The sequence below is a fragment of the Pseudorca crassidens genome, chromosome 7 (genome assembly GCF_039906515.1).
Source record: "Pseudorca crassidens isolate mPseCra1 chromosome 7, mPseCra1.hap1, whole genome shotgun sequence".
In the NCBI taxonomy this organism is placed as follows: Eukaryota; Metazoa; Chordata; class Mammalia; order Artiodactyla; family Delphinidae; genus Pseudorca; species Pseudorca crassidens.
The window spans coordinates 53,477,167-53,499,084 of NC_090302.1; the positions used below are offsets into that span (position 1 = coordinate 53,477,167).

Genomic DNA, 21,918 nt, shown 5'->3' on the forward strand with positions numbered 1-21,918 from the left:
CCTCTTCTACGTTTTATAAAGACTTGTCATTGGATTTAGGGCCCATCAGGGTAATCAAGGATGATCTCATTTGGAGGTCCTTACTTAATTACATCTGCAAAGATCCTTTTCCCGAATAAGGTCACTTTCATAGCTTCTGCAGGTTGGTACACTGACATATCTTTTGGAGGGCCACTCGGAAAGTTGAGGAATGGGACTTGATCTCAGGGGTGTCAAGCATCAGATTTTACTGTCTTCTAAATCACATTGCTTCCCGCCTCTTAAGGCACTGGCTTGAGACTGATGATTCACTAGACTAGGCTTCTTGAAGGCGGGGGCCATCATTACTTCCCAGACACCTATCCCACTCTTCAGCACACAGACCGTTGATAAGTACTTATTGTCTGCCTTAAGTATTATGTTTGGATAAGCTCATTTAAGTCTCATAAGAACAGTTAAGTACATCTTTCCTCATGTTATGGACAAAGGGGAAACATTCAGTATTTCTGATCCAGTGAGTCTGACTCCAAACTCAATGTGACTGACTCTGGATGGCTTTCTCTAATTCATTAGTTCTCCAGTGAAAGCTCAAAAGGAGAGAATACAGAACAGGAATGGCAGGAGGTCCATCAACAGCACCTATTAGGCAAATAGTATGGTATGTGCTAGCTAATAATAATAATAACAAAATCTTAACATATACACCCTACCTGGAAGAGATTCATTTGTATTTTCAACACCACAGTCTGCAGCACCCCATATCCTCTAAGACACATCCATGTAGCTGTCTTAAACATATACATCAAACTCTAATATTCTTCTGCCTTCTCACCAGGGAGGAAAAAAAGTTGTCACATACCTAAGTCCTAGATTATTATTTATGGTGTTATTTATCAAATCTGTGCTGTCAAAAAGTTGACAGGAAAGATTGACTTGAGTGTTTTATTTGTTTGGAGTGAGTTGGAAGTATCTTGCGGTTTCGCAGACCACCACCACCACCAACAAAATTTTCTATAATTTTACAGTTGACCAAGTTAAGCCCGTTAATTCTTCAAATATTTAATGACCTAAATGTTGAACGTTATATGTATTCCTAGAAGCATAAAATGCTCTTCCTAAATGATATGGCGTGCAATTTAATCAGGACAGCTAGACCTGTACACATGCAAGAGGTTTATAGCAACATAATTAAGAGCACTGGCATTGGAATCAAAAGAACCTGGCTTAAAATCCAAGGAATATATGACCTCTGCTGGGCTATGCTGAGGACAAGATAACTAATTTGTATGGGCCTCAGTTTCTTCATATGTAAAATGGGAATAACAGCACTTATCTTTTGGGGTTGCTGTGTGACTCAAAAGCTGATAAAGTTATCAGCTAATAGTAAATGTTTAGTGATTTGTAGCTTAGAGGGGGAGAGAGAGAGGGCGAGCACATGCCAAGGTGTATCCATTCGAAATTATTTTGGTTGCGAGTAATGGAAAGTTCAGCTAATAGTGGCTTAATCAATAATTTCTTCCCCCAACAAAAATTCTGAAGGCAATTGGTTGCTGTAGTTCAGTGGCTCAACAGTGTCATCACAGACCCAAGCTGATTTCATTTTTTCCTTTTTCGTTTGTACCTTTGGACCACCTTCACCCATTTCCCCTATGCTTGATCCCCACCCCCCGACAACCACCAATCTGTTCTCTGTTTTTATGAATTCGGGTTTTTTGAGATTCCACATATAAGTGAGATCACACAGTATTTGTTGTTCTGTCTTGATTTATTTCACTATTGTCTTCTGACTGCAAGATGTACTTCTCAGTTTCCGGATTTATATCAGAGTTCAGGGCTAGGAGAATGGAGAAAAGATGAAATCCACTCCCCCCCCCCAGTAGGGCGCTATCCTTTTATCTCAGAGGGAAAAGACCTGGCAGGGTTCCCCTTCTATTTAAGCACCTAGAACTCAGTCACATGGCCACCCCAAGGACTGGAAGACCATCAGACATAATGTTAACCAGCCATTTGGAGTTCATTCTTTTTCCAGTGCTCTAGTAAAATTAAAGGTAACTTGGCAAATATGCTTTCATCCAACAGTAGAGATTTAATTTGTAATTTAAACTGGTTTAAAACTTAAAATAACTGTAGTAAGCTTAAACTTAAAACAACTGTAGTATCCAAGGTAGTGGATCTCAATCTTGGCCACACATCACCTGTGGATTAAAAAGCAGCAACAACAACCACAGTAATTCTGATTTAATTAGTCTGAAGTGGGACCTGGGCATTGAGAATTTGGAAAGTTCCCCCAGAACATGCTAAGGTGCAGCTAAAATTAAGAGTTGCTTATTTAGGGAATGGAGTTCAAGTTGGTGATTTGATTTGATTTGACTTTCCAGTTAACTGAGGATTAAACCCTGTTTAATCCTTTTGCAGTCACTAGAATTACAGAATTAAATGTATAGTGCACTTGTTTCTGTAAGTAGAATGTCTTGGACATAACTGTATCTCTCTTGTTGCTTGAGGTCTCCTGCAGTGATTTAACATCATTAGATATTGAAAATGGTTTAAATTTGAACTATACACTTCCAAATGTATTCTGGAAAATATTCACTCTTTTTTTCAATTCATCATGATTCTGTACAATTTTTCTCTTTTTCACAAAATAAAGTGTTAGGTGTCAGCTCCCACACATCTCCCCTCCCTCCAAATCCGTTCTTTAGAGTCCTAACTAATAGATTTTTAACTAATTGGTATAGTTTCTCTGTTTCCCAAACGCATAAGCAGGGATAAAGGGCATGTTATTGATATAAAGCATAAGTGAGATTTTGGCAAAGATTGGGTTTTATTTTCAGGACCTATTAGAGTCATAAATCCATGGAAACGGAGCAGTTGCCAACACATTTTCATTTAGTAAAAAAGAACTGCTTCTGACTAGAGTGGATTATGTTTTTCAATACCATACATTTGCTAAAAAGTGCACAAATATAGTCTAAACATTAATTGTGCATTTAGAATGTTCTAGTTACTGTCTAGTAAACATAAAATTGACCTTGTCCTAATTTTACTTTCTTTGGTGACACCCACAGGAGCCACAGAAAGAAAAATCAGACCATCAGAATGAAAGTGTATCTGACTATAGGTTAAAATACCACCTTTAATGAAAGATCATGTCAAAGATTAGTTAATATCACTTAAAGCCCACGAGTTATCACTTATACATGGAGCATTAACAATGCACTATGGTAAAACAAAACTCCTCAAGCAAAATGTACCAGCCCCAGGTTTTAGCGAGGATGAGAACAATGAACATGTTTTGGGTTTAAGTTTTTTTTAAATTTTTGTTTTCGGGCTTTATGAGAAGCATTTCCTTGGGAAACTAGTGACTGGTTTGGGTTTGTGATTTCCTTAATTTCTAAGCAATAAAGACTTGATAACCAAGCTTATTAATAAATTACTAATTTTCTAACTATTTCTGCCATTTTACTTTTAAAAACTATAGACAGGTTAACTCAGGGCTTACAATGATGTCTAGCTCTAGGTACCTACCCAACTTTCCTCTTACTTTTAAGACGGAGAAAAGATTAGCCAATTAACCCAAGCCCATTATGTCAGTTTGAATTCTCCAGGAAACAGACGCCAAGATAGAATTAGAAGGCCAAGACATTTACTGGGGGGAAAGCCTGTGAAAGACAAGGATAGAGGGGACAGGAGTAAGAGGGAAGCCTCAGACCATAATACTGATCTAATACTGATCTGACACCTGTGAAGGGAGGGACAAAGGGAGAAGGATGTGGTGAAAAAAAGATCTTTTAATTGAGGGTTCTGAGACTCTGGTAAGCATACCCTTGTAAGGCAAGGACTACTACAGAGGTCCACTTACAGATATACTGGGGGCTAAGGAGTACTGAGAGGCACCTAAGTGGATCACCTGGGCTCTACAGTGATCCCACACGTCCCCGCCTCCTCCTACTGATGAGAGTTCATCTCTCCTGCCAACATGGTGACTCCTCACCGTTGGTCCTGGACACAGTGAGTCCAAAATGTCCAGGTAGCATCCACAGTTCAGTGGAACTCCTGCTCTGTCCTCTGCCGAGAATACGGCCCCTCTGAGACAAAGACCTCGAACTCTGCAGAGCCCAGAGCTGTAAGAACAGGAAACACAGATGGCCCCAGAGGGCCATTTAGAATGATGGCAAGTGAGGCCATTCCTGCTTCTGCTCCTTAGGTCTCAGGCCTAGGTAGTCTTCTTATAGCACTATACAGAGATCTCTGATTTAGATTTATTCTGCATTCTGGAAGACAGCATCCCATTTTTGCAGATTCTGGACTCTAAGCTGGTGCTTCAACAGCACCTTTAAGAAGCCAACGGAAAGCTCTGTCAGGTCGGCTGCCTCTGGATGGTGCAGTATGCGATATGTCCTGTGGATCACATGACCTCCCTTGCTGTGAAGTGTGTTCCCTACGCGATGCCATGTTGTGTCGTTTTCCACGAGCATGGATCAGGCACTTCTTAGCTCCTGTAGAGCGGTGCTGGCTGAGGCTCTTAGGCAGGAAAGGCGAGTCCATACTTGGAATAGGGCTCTATCCCTATGAGGAGAAACAGCTGGCCGTTCCATAATAAAAGGAGCCCAGCGTCATCAACTTTCCAGCAGGTGGCCTGTTGGTCTCTGGGAAACAGGGCCATATCAGGGGTTCAGCACTGGTTTCTGTTGCTGGCAGGTTCTACATTCAGAGGAATCACTAGAGACTGGCTTTGGTAAGTGGAAGTTCATGCTGTTGGGCCCATGTGTAGCCTCCGTCTCTGCCATCGTGGCCTCTCTGTTCATGTACCCATCAGGCCAGCTCTAGAGTGCCCAGGGCTGCAAGCTCACTGATGTCAACTGGCCAAGTCGTTTTTGTCTTCTTGGTTGTTCAGTGTTTATTGCAGATGCCTTTTGATGGGTATTAACAATGTGAAAATTGTCACTTGCTGTGTCCACTCCCATCTGCCTTTACCCTGGACCTCACTGTTTCCCATTGTCCTTTTCTTTCCAGGTCCCTGACCAGCTGGTTGGGGCATTGGCCAATGATAGGAATTTCTACACGTTCTCACCTTGGGCCACTTCTCCTTCCACATCAATTGGATGACCAGGGGCACTGCCTGCCCATTAGGAAGATTCTCCCCCTCTGCTGTCTTTCATCCTGAATCAGGTTGTAATGCTACTATTTAGTTTCAGTTTGCACCCCCGAGCCTAGCCAACTCACCTGTAAACTACGCTTGGGCTTTCTCCTCCTCCATCAGCTATTTGTAAGGCACCCTGCTCTGTGGCCATCGGGGAGAGACGAGGAAGGGGGGCTGCTGTCATCATGTGGGTGATATGGAGGTCTGGGTTTTCTGTTCGCGCAGCTGACTTATGCCCTCCGGTCTTACTTGGGTTCGATCCCTGATATACCATTTCCATGTTATAACGGATTGTTGCAGGGCCCTTTTCACTTTATGCATTGACGGGTGAGACAGAACCTACCTCCTAACTGGCAGCTGTGGGTGGATGGTCACTGGTACACTATAATCAAGCACTCTGTCTCTGTGAGGGCTCAGTAACATGCTAAGAGCTATTTCTTCAGATGCACGTAATTCTCCATTACAGATGGCAAGTCCTTTGCTGAAGAACCCCAAGGCCCTGTGTTATACGATCCTCCTACTTGGGTTTACCATGAACTCTGCGCTTGCATCTCTTCTCACTACTGACACTTCCCACACCACAGGGTCTGCCCATTGTTCTGCTCTAAGCGGAGAGGCTGCTTTCACTACAGCTTAGACCTGCTGTACAGCTCCTTCCTGACCCAGGCTCCACTCACAGGTGGCAGCCTTTGACACCCTCCAGCGCATGGACCAGAGCAAGATTCCCAGATGTGGACTATTTGGCCTCCAGAACCTGAAGAGGCCCCCCAGATACTGTACTTCCTTGTTTGTAATAGGGAATCCAAGAGGCAACAACGTTTCTTTACTTTGGAGGGATATCCTGACATGCCCCTGACCCTAAAAATGTGTACCTCCTTTAGCTTTTTAGGACTCCTGAAAACTTTACTGAAGTGGCCTGTCCCTGAAACTCTGTAGAGTTTATTTCCCACCTTCTTGAACACATGCTTCTTACCAAGGTCTCTAGCACGCTAGCCATGTCTTTATTTTACAAATGTAATGGATCAGTGTGATGTTCTGCGGGATGTCCAGATGGTCCAGATCTCTTTGGACTATATTAAGACAGAAGGTGGGCGAGCTAACATAGCCCTGGTGCAAAACTGTAAATGAATATTGTTGTTCATTCCAAGGAGTGTGAACTGTTTCTGATCCTATTTTCCATCTGTTTCTTCCATCCTATCTTACCATCTGCTGTGGTAACTCAGGCATTTCACCTCTGCTCTGTGATTTGAGTAAAAACATAGTGTTTGCCCCATTCCTCCAGGGTCCTCGCTGGAGTGTTAAATCCCATGTCCCAAGAAAGTGGCCCCAAGTCAGAGTTTTCCCACTTGTTCACTTTTACCTTCCAGCCCCTTGGTCAAGCATCCTCCTAACGCAGTCCCTGGGTAGTCTTCTCCCCTGACAGTTACATGCTGGCCAACTCGTGCTGGTCCCATGGGAGGGGGGTAGTTTCTCTTCTCCTTCATCAGGCCCAGCATGTCCTCTGCTGGGCTATGCTGGACCTAACCCTAGTTACTGGCCTGGCAGCCAGGAGAGGCAGCGGGGGCAGCTCCTGAGAGCAGGGCGTCGGGGAGCAGGTGTTGTCTTGCAGGGAGAGGCCTCTGCAGTGTCTTCCTGCTCAAGCAGAGTGTGGATTTTTACGAGGCAGTGTGGCCACCTCTGCAAGCTCTGCATGTTCAGGGCAGTCAGCAGAGCAAAACTGGGGGCACCCACTCATGTCCCCATCCCATATCTCAGGGTCTCAAGTTCTCCCAAGCGGGCCACTGGCCTCAGTGTAACAGGCTGCCTGGGCTAAGCGTTTTCAAGATTCTGGAGATCCACGACTCTCTTGGGCTTGCTCTTCACGTTGTCCTCTCCCGCAAGGGACAGGAGCCTCTTTGTAAGTGACCAGAGATGCCTCTGCTTCCTCCGCTCACCTTTAACTATCTGTTTCCGGGCCCCACTGTTACTCTGCAGGGAGTCCTCCAACTCCACTCCCCTTAGATACACGGAAGCCCCCCATAACATTCAAATGCCTGAACCACCGCCCTGGCAAGGGCATTCCTCTCCACCAGGGGACCCCCTGCTCATCAGTGGTGATTGTTTTTAGTAGTTGAACAACCATCTGTGCCCATGACTAGCTGTGCCCCACTTACCACTTGGATTGGGACCCTCCTCACCAGCCTGTGGTGAGTGACCCCGTCTCCAACCCCATCTTCTTGCCAGCTTTCTGGAACCGCTCCTGGTACCAGTGGTGCTATTTCAAGTTTTCTGGGAAGCAAAAGCAGAGTTAGAAACATAAGATTTATGCAGGGAATAGCCTGTAAAGATAAAGGGAAGAGGAAGTGGGGTAAGAGGAAGGGCCTCGGACTGCAATGTGGGAAGGAAAGATTGTACAGGAAGAGCCCCAGGGAACAGCTCTGAGAATGCTTTGGCCAGGCTGGTGTGGAGACTCAAAGCAAAAACTGGCCGTTAGAAGAGTCCCGAGTTGCGCAGGGATGGCCTGGCTCTTGCAACGCAGCCATGTTCTGTTGTTGGTTTGGAGCAGCACCGGAAGCCTCTGGCCTTGGTTTGGACACTGTGGTGGATGCCGAAGGTCTGAGAGCTGGAGGCTTTCAGCTAACCCCACCGCTCACCTCCTGCAGCAAGTTCTCTCCTGAAGGAAGACCTGGGTGGTGCACACTCTGCCTGTCACTGTCATATGACTGGTTTAGTGTCAAGACCAGGACAAAAACCAGAACCATCACCAGGGTTTTAGAAGCCTAACCTTATGTCTTTTCTATATTTAGGGGGACGAGATAAATTTCTACCATATACTCTTTAATGTATTATCTAGTACTTAGCAACTCAAAGCAATAGGTCTTCCAAGAAAAATCTCAAAAAATAGCTCCTGGGACAATAAATTATATAAACTATTGAATCAAAACATGACTTCGCATGGAAAGTAGAAGTTAGGTTTTTGGGGAGCACACAATCCAGTGTTTGTCTTAATACACTTTATTGCTGAGGTTTAGTATGTGCAAGGCAGGGTGCTCTTGGTGTCTGTCCACAAGACAGGGATGTGAAAATAACGATCTGGAATTTTTAATCTGGTGGCTGAGTATTTCACATATATTAACGCCTGAATTTTTACAACATCATATCATTTCACAAGGATTAGCTGTGTGAAAGCAGGGAAATTGTTCCTCTGTTTGCTGTAATATCTCTAGGGCCTTGCAGATTGCCTGGCACATATTCAGCTGTCGATAATATTTGAGAAATGGGTGTAATTGTTAAACTATAATTGCACAAGTATAAGGATCAGAGCTATTTTATTTGTGGGCACATAGTAAGAACTTGAGTCAACAAATTCAGCAACTATATTTGTTCAGTGGCTACTCTGTCCCAGGCACTGTTCTAGGCACTTGGGATATATATTAGTCAACAAAACTAAGACTTGCTGATAATAAACACCAAACAATAACAAACACTATATAAAGGCATTGTAGGATACATGAGAAGTACTATAGTAAAAAGAATAGGGCTGGGTAAAGAGAGAACCAGAGTGGGGGAACCGGTTATAACATCAAATAGGGTGGTCAGAGTAGGTGTCACTAAGGAGAGGTTTGAGGAGAAATCTGGGGAGGTTGGGAGTTCGCCAAACATGCATCTGGGAAAGGAGCCTTCCAGGCAGAGGAAAGAGCTGGAGCAAAGGACCCAAGGCAGGAGTCAGGACCCCACGTGACTATGTCTTTGAGGAAAGGAGGCAGGCCGAGGAGGCTGGAATCAGCCAGGGAGAGGAGTAATGGGAAACAAGTTCAGGAGGAGGGCGGGGCCGGTTGGCAGATGGTGAAAGGGTTTTTAGGCCATTTTAAGGACTCTGGGTTTTATTCTGAGTGAAAAAGAAGAGCTGTCTCAGGGTTCTGAGCAGGGGAGAAAAATGATCTGACATTGAAACAATAAACTTCCATAGGATGAATGAATATGTGAGGTAGATAGAATCATGCTACTTGATTGCCCATGAACCGGTTCAATAAAACTCAATGTAATGCTACATATTTTTTTTTGCTGATTTTTCCTGATACTCATTCTTTATCTCTAGGGAGCTGCTTGTCTTACGTACCTTTATCATTCCCACTTGCAGCAGCAGCAGAAGGAACTATTTGCCAACCACTTAATCATGACTAACTAGATACCGTTGGATAGTTTCGAGAGCACTTTTCATATGTATTATGTCACTCAAATCATCACAACTATATCTAGTGTTACATTACTGATATATCACTAATACAGAAACAAATTCAAAGAGACAATATATATATTGCCCAGTCACACATTTAATAAATGGCAGAGTATGAATTTTGTGTCCTCACCTAGTGTTTGTAAACCGACAATCTAGGCCCTAAAGACAGAAAGTGGTTTAACTACCCTAGGAGGGGTTCACAGTTAGGTGGGAGGCCAGGAGAGGAATAAAGAAAAAGATGGTACATATCACAATAAAGAAATAAAGGCAAAGTGCCAAAGTTATGGTGTGTTCAGCAAAAAGATCCACAAAGAGGACAACGGTCCTGATGGTGGGTGGCCTCAGATACACTGAAGCAGCGGGGCGTGCGGCTCAGGTGGTGGGAATAGTGCCGGCAGATGCTTGGGGGTCAAGATGAGCACTGTGTCCTTTGGGAATGGTTGGAACCTCCATTGTGAGTGGAAGGAAGTTGTAGGAGACGGGATTACAGAAGGTCGAAAAAAGTCACATGATATAGAATCTTAAGCCATAGGCTAAAACCATCTGTACTTTACCCACTGCAAGTTGCCAATGATTTCTGAGTGGAGATGGTGATGTTGACAAAAGTTTTGGGGTTTTAACCTCCTTGAACTTTTAAACAAAGTTCAATATAACATGACTGTTTAGTGGGGGTTGACATGAGAGGCAATGTCTTAGAATGAGTTCCTCCACAAGTCAACCTTAAAACCAAGATTCAAGCAAAAATAACTGATTTTGGGGGTGGTGCCAGGACATAACCAACATGGGACTGGGGGAGAGAGATGGGGAACAGGAGGCAGACAGTAAAGTATTCATTGTCAAGTAATTTATCATCATGGATAACTGGACATTAGTCTTGTTGGGGGACTCTGGGAGCCAGTGTAGAACATACAGCTCAGAGGCATCCCACCCAAGGGATGTAGGAGCTGAGGTGTTTATACGTGAGCTCCCAGCAGTCATTGGCTGAGGGCTTGCTCCTGGGGGCAGGGATTCAAGGTTCCCCAGAACTGCCAGTCTGCCACATGGGCATCAAAATGGCATCTGGTAGCATCGGAGAAACAGACATAAATGCACCTGCTGGCAATGGGGTGGGGGGCAGTGTGCAGAATAGAAAGGGGTGGGTGATACGGACAGGCTATTGGCAGGATCTGCTACAGGCGGGAGCAGCAGTAGATTAAGACCCCTAAGCAGAGAGTCACATGGGTCCAGACCAATGTGCTGACAGCAGGAAATGAAAAGAAGGAACAGATTTCAAGAGCTTTTATAAAGGAAGAGTTGCAAGCCTTGGTTTTATAGATCCTTGCTTTATAAGGCAACAAGGGACTCTGTCCACTTAATGACTGTGGAGTTAACCTCTGAAAAACGTTCACCTGCCCCACATGTATTCTTTTTAATACATTAGGGAAAATGAGCACTTATAAGACTAATCATTTATAACACCTATGAAATACACATATTAGGGAAAGATCTGGGGAAAGGTATGGTAAAGCTTATAAACATACTCATGGGAGAGTAACACACACCCAAATTCCAGACTTTCTCATTTCAGCCAATCTGTCTTTTGCATGGGAACAAAAGAAAAAGTAATGAAGAAATAATGTAAACCAAGAAACATTACCTATGGATAACGGAAATAAAAAATAAGGTAAGTATAACCTAGCAGTTTGTTCAAATATTTCAAGCAGGAGCTTTTGAGAAAACTCACCAAAGACTGAAGACAGAAAATGGAAGAAGCATGGGAGAGTAATTTACGGAGGCGTTCATTCAACCTCACTCTCAAAGCTGTCACTAAAAAATAAGAGGTCTTTTCCCCTTTTCTCACCCCTATGCTCCTTGGCAAGATAGTCAGACTTATTAAAAAAAAAAAAAAAAAAAGAAAGGGAAAAAGAAAAAGAAGAAAAAGGCTGTGTTCCTGGAAGAATGGAGCTGAAATGTCCAAGAGGGAAAACACTGCGGGGATTGGAAAGGCAAAATCGGGGAGGTGATGGGCAGTGGAGTGGAGGCGGGGTCAGGGACTCCTGGAATGTAGGGGATACAAGGTGGAGCAGGGCCACCTGCCTCAGAAGGTCACGGGACCTGGGAAATGGGCATTTCCTCGGCCGCCATCACAAACTAAAGATTAAAGGCTCACTCCTCAGTTTTGTGGGCAGCTGACATCCGGTAGGATTCTTTAAGATCCACGAGCGAGGGAGCGGTTTCCACAAACCCAGCTGAAAATATGCACTACCTCTGGCGGCTGGGAGCACAGCCAAGTCAACCTGATTTCAAAAGAAAAAATGCTGATTCCTGCAGCAAGTTCATCCCTGCAGTAGAGGAAATATATAACCTTTACTTTTTTTTGTTTGCTTTGTTGGAACTATGCGCGCCGTTCTGAGGTTCAGATGGGAGGGCAGCGAGTGATATTTTGCCAAGTGTATGGATGGAACCATCCTCCGCGTGACTTTTCCCAGACCTTGCTCGTCTGTGGAGGCTCCTCCACACTGACATTCTCAGTGACGCAAGGAGAAATGATTTTTTCCCCTTTCTTCTCCTAAATTCTTCTCATCTTTTCATCACATTCGACAGGAGAACAAGAATGGGCACATATGCCCAAGGGGATGGAGATCTTTGAAAGGTACATATTTAAAAGGAAAAAGGAAAAAGCAAGGAGAGTAAGCAAAGCAAGAAGAACAGGAAGATGAAATGGGAGAGTGAAGCAGAAGAGGAGGCTGGGGTGTAGGGGGGAGGAAGTGGAGAAAAAGCAGAGTAGAAAGGCTGAGAGAGGAGAGGGAGGGAGGGGACAGGCTTGGTCACCCTCCGATCCTTTCGCTTAAAGAATACCACGGATGCTGACCATTCAGGTCTCCTTCCTGTCAGTGAGACAATCTGCAAAAGTACATTTGGGCCAACTTTTATAGACATAGGGGAACTAGCCAAATGTCTCCTTGTAATATTTAATTTATTTAGTGACATGAACATACTCAAAGCCACATTTAAAATAAGATACAAATTTGGAAATATTATTTGCTTTTATGTTTCATTTAATAAAGCCTTCATATTGTTTGTTTTTTTTGTCTAGGAGGTCTTTTTTTTTTTTTTAGCTTGCCTTATTCATATTCTTTTTTTTTTTTTTCTTGCGATATGAGGGCCTCTCACTGTTGTGGCCTCTCCCGTTGCAGAGCACAGGCTCCGGACGCGCAGGCTCAGCGGCCATGGCTCACGGGCCCAGCCACTCCGCAGCACATGGGATCTTCCCGGACCAGGGCATGAACCCATGTCCCCTGCATCGGCAGGCGGACTCTCAACCACTGAGCCACCAGGGAAGCCCTATTCATATTCATTTTTGATGGAAGTATCCTTGTCATCAATAGAGGCACTTTTGGAGTCACCCAATACTGTTTTCAGAAAGGACTTTCAAGGACTTTCAACATTCAAGTTTACCACCCAGGAATAACGACTGTATAATATTTCTTTGCCCCTTAAAAAAAAAAAACAAAAAATAAAAAAAAACCTGATTCTCTCAGGAGCCTTCTACTCACATCCAAAATCTACATCGATCTGAACTAGTTTATGGCTCATCTTCTCTAAGCAATATTCTATTTTTCAACATAAGGTAATTGAGAGAAAATCTTATAAATGAGAAAGTCTGTAAGGACTGGATTCAAGGGTGATTTGCTTTCATTTTTCTTTGAAGTAAAATTCAGGCAAGTATGACACAGTTTCTCTAGAAGAGAGAATCTGACGCTCAAGGCAAAGCTCCTTAGTGTTAGCTTAAAATACTCCAGAGACTCCTTGAGACCTCTGCTGTCAGACCAGACCTGGAACCAACTCCAACTGAATTACACACAGAGAACACCTTCTAGCAGGTATTTTAGCTTCCATTAGGTTCTGGACTATTCTAGCCAGGTCAGCCTCTCCAGAAACTATGCCGTGAGGGAGCCTCACCCTTCACCAGCGGTGGTTCTCAACTGAGACTATTCTGCCCCCCAGTGGTCACCTGGCAATGCCTGGAGATACTCTGGGTTGTTACTACTGGGATGTATTCGTCAGAGTTCTCCAGAGAAAAGAATCCACAGGATCTGTGTATATGTACATAGAGAGAGAGAGACGCTGATTTTAAACAATTGACTCACGTGATCATGGAGGCTGGCAAGTCCGAAATCTGTAGTTCAAGTCGAAAGGCAATCAAGATGAAGACCCAGGGAAGAGCTGACACTGCAGTTCAAGTCCAAAGGCCGTCTGCCGGCAGAACTCCCTCTTGCTTCCAGGAGGTCAGTCTTTCTTTCTATTCAGGTTTTCAACTGATTGGACAAGGCCCACCCACCTGACAGAGGCAATCTGCTTTCCTCAAAGTCAACCAATTTAACGCTATCTCATCCAAAAGCACCCTCACGGAAACAGGAGGTGATGGGGCTTTTCCACTTTGTAGGGAGCCATTAGGTTCATCTGGAAAGAAATTGATGGGTGAACACATCTTAATGAAGATCACTCTTCCCTTCTCTTTCCACTCTGACTTGCTGAGAAAGAGAACTATTCCACTGAGGACTACCTATAACGAGCCCACCGGTGTGGGACTTCTGAGCAGACAGAATGTAATTTCTTCATGCTGATGCCTCAGTCAATCTTTCAGCTGCAGAAATGTGCTGAGGAAAAGGGAAGAAAAGAGGGTTCATGGCAGCTCCCCTGACCTGGATAAAATGTGAGCTCAGATGTCCCTGGAGTAAAACCAGCATCTGAGTGGAACTGTCACTGGACAGTGTAGCCAACCGAAGCAGCGCAAAGGCACCCAAACTGACAATGAACTTGCGGAGAACAGCAGAGCAAATGTGCCAATGGTGCAAAGGCTGCATTCACTCATTCCTCATTCATTCACTCCGCAAATAACTTGCGCTAGGCTCTGAGCGAATAAGGCAGCCTGGTCTCTGTTCTCATGCAGCCTCACGGAGAAAGAAGTGCAGTTAGAAATACGCCATCGAGGAGAACGTTGCTCTGGATGGATTTACAACCTCATTTAGAGGTGACTTTTGCTCTACGCTGGCGGGAAAGAGTCCCGGATTTGGGGCCAAAGGTGGATTCAAATCCTAACTCTTAGACTTCCTGGCTGCCAAGTCAGCGATCTTCTTGGATCTCCTGTAAAATGGGGCAAAAAACATCTGCCACCCCACCTGTCACGTGGACGTAATGTGAGAAGCAAAGACAGTAACGCATGAAAATGCTTTGCCAGTTCTAAAGTCCTGAATCAGGGTTTCTCCTCCCTGGCTGCACACCTGGTAGCTTTTTTAAACTACCAATGCCTGACACCCCACAACGCCCCGCCCCTCACCACTAGCTCAGACTAATGGGGTCAGGCTCCCTTAGCGGAAGGATCTAAGCAATGGTATTTTTTAAAAGCTCTCAGGAGAAACTACAGCAAAGCCACCCTATACAAGCCCTGCCAATTTGCATACTGTTACTTCCCCAAAGTAATCATATTGAAAACCTGCCACTTAGTGATCCCTGCATCCCAAGGTTGGTTCAAATTTGACAGAAAAAGTAGATTTGGGCCACTCTGCTTTGGGGGGTCCTGCTTTAATGCTACAAGCAACAGAGAAGCCTGCTATATAGCTCGGAACAGGAAAGTCATCCAGTGACCTCACAGGCCAGGAGAGTCTTGAGTGGCGGCTGGGGGACAGATCTCACTGCAGGCGTGAAAGTCGGTCCATCCATCAGGTAGAGTGTGACCTCCTAATGGCAGGAAATAGGACTCATACAACAGACACTGGATTTTCTGCTGTGACTGGTACTTTTTTAGATGTTAGGGATACTATCATAACCTGAAGAGACAACAATCGCTACTCTCATGGAGATCATGTTTTAGCAGGTGGAGGAAGACAATAAAAATTAATAAGTAAAATACATAAGATGTGAGATGGTGATAAGTACTACAGAGAAAAGTAAAATAAGGGGCATGGGTCTCTGGTCCCGTGAAAGAAGTGAGAGAGTGAGCCATGTTGGTCCCTGGAGGAACAGCGTTTTAGGCAGAGGGAACAGCAAGTAAAAATGTCCTGAGGCAGAAACATGCCTGGTTTGGTTGAGGAACAGCAAGGAGGCCAGTACTGTTGCTGACGGTGAGGGTAGTAGGAGGTGAGATCAGAGAGTTATCCGCAGGCCTGATTACAGAGGCTTGTAGGATATTGTGAAGACTTATTTTGACTCTGAGTGAAATGGATTTTGAGCAGAGGAGTGGTATGATTTGACTTGTGTCTCTATAGGCTCACTGTCTGCCACATGGAGAATGAACTCAAGGGGACAAAGGAAGAAGGCAGCCCAGTTAGGAGGCTGTTATGACAACCTGAGAGGAAAGGCTGGTGGCTTAGACCAGTGAGGGGGCAGTGGAGGTGGTGGGAAGTGGCTGGGGAAGGGAGGAGAAGTAGCAGAGCCCGCGTCAGGAGCTGGTGCCGCAACGGATGTTTCAAGGACAAATTGACCAAAGCGAGGAAGCAAACCCAGGGTCAACGTGTCAGAAACCCAGAATCCACTAAGATCAATGCCACCTGAAGCCTCAAGACAGACAGAAAAGGAGCCCCCGCAGCCTTCCTATCTCTCTGTGCACCTTGCATTTGAAACGCTCCAAGCACTAAGACAAATAAAAATGCTTTTTTGAGGGGAAAGAGACTGTCACCATTATAGAAGCCCTGTGAGCATGGGAATTTAAACACTGCCAATCACTGCCCACTGATGAACATTTCTAAAAGGAGACATAAAGTGTGATTCTGCAAAACCTGGCTTGAATATTATCATGGATCAAATCTGTGATATTGGGAATTGGCAAGCCTGGACACATGTAGTGGAAAGAGAGTACATGGGGTAGGGGTAGAGCTATGCACAGACCATTCTAAAGGCCAATGTGTTCTGCCCTGAATGTTCCTACCTGCAAGACAGACAGAAGTGTGTGGCTGAGGAAGAACATCTGCCACCAGGCGGCACTATTTCCCCTGAAATGTCTGACAGTATCCAAACCCACAGGATGGATGGCTGACTCCTTAGCAAGCTAGAAAGGAGAGTCCTGATTACTATTAGTCTCTCCTAAAGTCGAGTGCCTGGAGCCCCAGAGGCAAGGGGTGAATGCGGTCCTATCTGTTCCTTGGCAATTCTGCCGGCTCCCTTGGCACAGAATGACTTAAAGGATTCTGTTCTTCCCAGTCAAGCTCTTGACAGAGTGTAATACAAGAGTTCTTAGCCCTCTGGCATTCGGCTGGGGCTTCTGAACTCCTTCTCAGCATTATGTTTTTAAATGCATAATATTTAGAATGCAAAGGATTACAAAGTAAGCCAATTACATTGAAATGCAATCATCAGAATACTAAAGAAAATGTGAGATACAGTAATACATGTGCTTACTTCTTTATTAATGCAGTAAATGAGACCCAGGGGTGGACCTCCTGCCCATGGTGGTTTTGAAATACTAATGAGCAAAAATGATATTTCAAGGTATCTGCAACAACTGTAATGTGATGTTTGTGGTGGTTATATTTAATGGAATAGATTAATTTTAGTGAGAGGTTGATGAAAATAAAGATGTATTTGATTTTTCTCTCTGTCACACCATTTTAGTTCATGGACCGCTTGAATTCTGTCCAGAGACCTCTTGAAGACTGGAAGACCCCGGTTGATAATCCTTGTTCAGTGCCTCTTTAATGAGCCAATCACGCATATTGCCATTTGAAGAAAGCAAAACATCCCTCAAGCCAACCAGGCTCCAGTCGAAAAACGAATGAGTTCATTACAATCCTTCCCCCGTCTAGTCCCCCTTTCTGGTCACGCCTCTGAAGCACTGTGATTTCTTTAACACCTTCTCTTCCTGGAGTCTCTCCTCTCCTCTTTGGCAGCTAAAGCCAAAACCGCTTCCTGGCCCCTCTTTGCTCCTCTCTTTCTTTCTTTATCCAAAAATCAAGATGAAGGACTACTTCCCTGGTGGTGCAGTGGTTAAGAGTCCGCCTGCCAATGCAGGGAACACGAGTTCGAGCCCTGGTCCGGGAAGATCCCACATGCCGCAGAGCAACTAAGCCTGTGCGCCACAGCTACTGAGCCTGTGCTCTAGAGCCCGCAAGCCACAACTACTGAAGCCCGCGCACCTAGAGCCTGTGCTCTGCAACAAGAGAAACCACCACAATGAGAAGCCTGCGCACCGCAACAAAGGGTAGCTCCTGCTCGCCGCAACTAGAGAAAAGCCCATGCACAGCAACGAAGACCCAACCCAGCCAAAAATAAATAAATAAATTTATTTAAAAAAAACCCAAAACACAAAATCAAGATGAGTCTCACTCAGTCCCAGAAATAACGCTGAGTCGTTTGTCCTTTGGTTTTCCTTGCCTTTCTTCTCCCTCCAGAGGTGAGAAGGAAGAGGGAGGGTGTAGTAATTGATGAAAGCCATCAAAGTCCAACTGTTAGAGTAACAGAAAATATGGCAACTTTTGAGTCTCTAAGTCGTTCTACCTAAAAACTTCCTTCCCTCACTCCATTAATCTCTAGCCCCCATCCTGCTTTACTTTCTTCACCACTTTTAACCTTATCTAAATTATCTATATATTTACTTTATTGCTGTCTGTTTCCCACACTAAAACTGAGCTACAAAAGGGCAGGGATTTGTCTGTTTCACGTCAGTCTCCCTAGTGCCTAGAACAACAGGACTGGGTGTGCAGTAGATGCTCAAGTAATACTTGTTAAAGGAACGGGCCAGACTGGAATGGGATGGGAGTGCAAATAATTCATGAATTTCAATTTTTCAGTCTTTTTTCTACCACTGTATTTTATTGATGCTGGAAGAACAAAAATACCATGGGTGAGTTCCCCAGAGGGTGACTTCTTAAGGATTAGACAAGTAAAACAGAGAACAAGCTTTGGTTTGGTAATTATAAGTAACACACGCTGCATAAATATCTTAATTTTATGTAATGCAAATGCATTTAAGCCTTTTTATTTAGGTTAGAGATATTTTACGAAAATAAATATTTTCTCCTCTTTTGAATTTGAAAAAAAGAAACCCTGTTTCATACTATCTCTCTGCAAACGGCTTGTGGGTCTTGAGTGAATTTCTATTAAATATGATATCAAATATATATAATAAGGTTATACTTAGCTATATACATATTGCTAAATAATAGAGGCTGGGATAAATTTTATACAAACACACAATCTCTTAACAGTACAAATGAAAATTGGTACTTTTATTATTAATAATTTAATTTCTCTGTAAATTGTCTTACTTCATCATTATGCACAAGATAGGTAAGGACATTTTGTCATTTTACTTTTGTGCCTTTTGGCCCAGGCACATCAAGGTGCAGGTAATGAGATACTGAATTCCTACTGGTGGGACTTCTGTAACCTCAAGAGTAACATGGGTAACAGAAGACTGTAAGTGGGAAATCCACGTTATTCTCATTTTCCAAGAAGGGAGAAAAATTCTGCAAGCTGCAGAGTGGGTAGCTGAGTCTCAGTTCCAGAGAGTCAGCCAGCCTGGAGAAGCTGTAAGACACCCTGGTGCCAGTGGGTGGAGCCAGCGAGCCAGGCCCAAGGACAAGTGGCAGCTCAGTAACTTCGATTTCTTTTCCCTGGAGCACGCTACGCTGGCCAGCACACTAGGCAAGCATGAGTTCCCTGAAAGACATTTGAGGACCTCACTGTACACTTTCTGACAAGTGGAGAGATGTGGGCTAAGCACAAATTAGGTGAATTTGGAGCACTTAAAAAATAATTGGCTATTCTCATATCTTATCAAATTGTAAGACTGACTATTCTATCCTTTCTATGACCAACCAATTTCTAGATTCACATTGAATCACATATGAGATTGTTTTTATCAAATGAGTTAATAACAATCAGAGTCGATCTGGGCAATTTTACAATACATTAGGAAATAAAAACAAAAATAAACAAATGGGACCTAATTAAACTTAAAAGTTTGCACAACAAAGGAAACCATAAACAAAACAAAACGTCAACCTATTGAATGGGAGAAAATATTTGTACACAATGCAACCGACAAGGGATTAATTTCCAAAATATACAAACAACTCATACAACTCAATATCAAAAAAACAAAAAACCCGGGCTTCCCTGGTGGTGCAGTGGTTGAGAGTCCGCCTGCCAATGCAGGGGACACGGGTTCATGCCCTGGTCCGGGAAGATCCCACATGCCGCGGAGCAGCTGGACCCGTGAGCCATGGCCGCTGAGCCTGCGCGTCCGGAGCCTGTGCTCCGCAACGGGAGAGGCCACAACAGTGAGAGGCCTGCGTACCGCAAAAAAAAAAAAAAAAAAAAAAAAAAAGGGCAGAATATCGAAACAGACATTTCTTCAAAGAAGACATAAAGATGTCCAACAGGCACATGAAAAAATGTTCAACATGGCTAATTATTAAAGAAATGCAAATCAAAACTACAATGAGGTATCACCTCACTCTGGTCAGAATGGCCATCACCATAAAGTCTACAAATAATAAATGCTGGAGCGGGTGCAGAGAAAAGGGAACTCTCCTGCACTATTGGTGGGACTGTAAATTGGTACAGCCACTATGGAGAACAGTATGGAAAGTCCTTAAAAAACTAAAAATAGAGCTACCATATGATCCTGCAATACCACTCCTGGGCACATATCTAGAGAAAACTGTAATTAGACTACACTAAATGAAGAAGTATAAAGTCTAGAATAAGAGAGATGAAGGGCTTACTCTCCTCTGGGCTAGTACACCTAGAAAGTCGTTTGTACTCAGTTTGGAATATCACATTTTTAAAGTGGATATAGACAAATAGGAACACTATTAGCAGAGTGACAAGGATGCTGATGACTTGGGATATGTATATGAAATCTGTACAAAAGATCTGAGGCCGTTTAAATATGAGGAGGATCATGGGTCATACATGGGCAGGTGGAAAAGCACGTTGCTCAGATCTTGAGGCTGACAAATAAAAGACTGTACAGTCTGGACAGGATGTGCAGTCGCTGATCTAGGACCGATTAATCAAAAGGGAAAGAACTGGAATTAGGTTCAACAAACAGAAGAATGTTCAAATAGTTGCAGATGTTCAAAGATGAAGAGATGTCATTAGGGGGGAGTGAGTTCTCATTCACCAGAAGTATTCAAGCAAATGACACTTCCTAGGGATTTGGGAAGAAGGCTCAAGTATTAGAGCAGTGGTCGGTGAGGTCAAGGTTCACCATATGCTAGTCTAGGGACTGCTGATGGTCCACTATAAAATTTTTACAAAGTCCCTGGAAAGATATAGGCAACATATCTTATAAATGCAAGTTTCTAAACCTTCATTTATTCAATTTAAAGGACTACCATTTATTCTATTTTTTACCTCTTTATAAGGGTGAAATGCTATATTATACCTTGTATGAAATAATGGTAATGATAGTAGTATGTTTTTAAATATACCTTACTTGGCAAAATTAAAAGTTTGGAAACCTTCTGTTGAAATCTCTAAGTTGTCTTGAAACATAATAAAGAAAATTGAAATGAAAAAAATCAAAGGGCTACTTATCTTAGTGATCTTTAGGATTCCTTCCAATCCTGAGATGCTATATATGATTCTAGAAACTATTCAGCATCCTTAGGGAATGAGAGTTTCTTAGACTTGATTTCTCTCCCTAGTGAGCCTAGAATGGCATTAGTGCATGTCAGCCCTGCTCCTCTGCCTTGCCCATCCTTTTTCAATTTTTTATTTTTTTGGTTTTGTGGTACGCGGGCCTCTCACTGTTGTGGCCTCTCCCGTTGTGGAGCACAGGCTCCGGACGCGCAGGCTCAGCGGCCATGGCTCACGGGCCCAGCCGCTCCGCGGCATGTGGGATCTTCCCGGACAGGGGCACGAATCCGTGTCCCCTTCATCGGCAGGCGGACTCTCAACCGCTGCGCCACCAGGGAAGCCCGCCCATCCTCTTTATGCTCATCCCTTCCTGGGTTTTCTTCACACTTTTACCATATAAGCGTGCACCTCTAAACACCAGTTTATATTTTGCATGTTTTTGGATTTGATGAAAATGGAGTCATAGAAAACCTGTCCTTTGTATTGGTCCTCTTTTGCTCAATATTAAAAAAAAAGAAAAAAGAAAGATTGATCCAGATTGCTGTACGTAGCTTTTATTTTGTAGCTGAATATAGCCAAAATATAGCACGATTTATCAATTTCACTTTGATGGACACCTTTTCCTGTTTTTTTTGCTATTTTGAATAATGCTTCTCTGAACATTCTTATCTGTGTCCCCCTCATGCAGAGTAAAGAAAAACTGATGTAAGTTAAATATTTTATATGAAATACAACTTTTGTGAAAATCAAATATTCTTGCTGTACATGATCACTGACTCAGTCATTATTGCCCAGGAGAGACACAGGATGAAAATACTTACAATGTCTTAACAAAACCAGAAAACAAACATCTCAAAGTATGATGGACGTTACTTGAAGTATGAAGAGGTCATTTATCAAATCTACCAATTTCCCCTGATTCATATATCCGCATGAATTGAGCCTCTTCAGTTTTTTTTTTTTAAACTTCATTTGGAAAAAAAAATTACACATGTACAAAAACACATGAAAC

At 43.6% G+C, this 21,918-nt stretch overlaps 1 long non-coding RNA gene across 1 annotated transcript; it reads right to left on the bottom strand.

Annotated features, from left to right (window-relative positions):
• Positions 1 to 2,335: 2,335 nt before the first annotated feature.
• On the bottom strand, positions 2,336 to 14,042 carry LOC137227048 (uncharacterized). The gene is made up of 4 exons (XR_010944669.1): positions 13,888 to 14,042; positions 13,472 to 13,784; positions 7,276 to 7,390; positions 2,336 to 4,103 (listed from the first exon to the last, which is right to left on the bottom strand). It is a non-coding gene; the product is annotated as an uncharacterized lncRNA (long non-coding RNA).
• Positions 14,043 to 21,918: the final 7,876 nt, after the last annotated feature.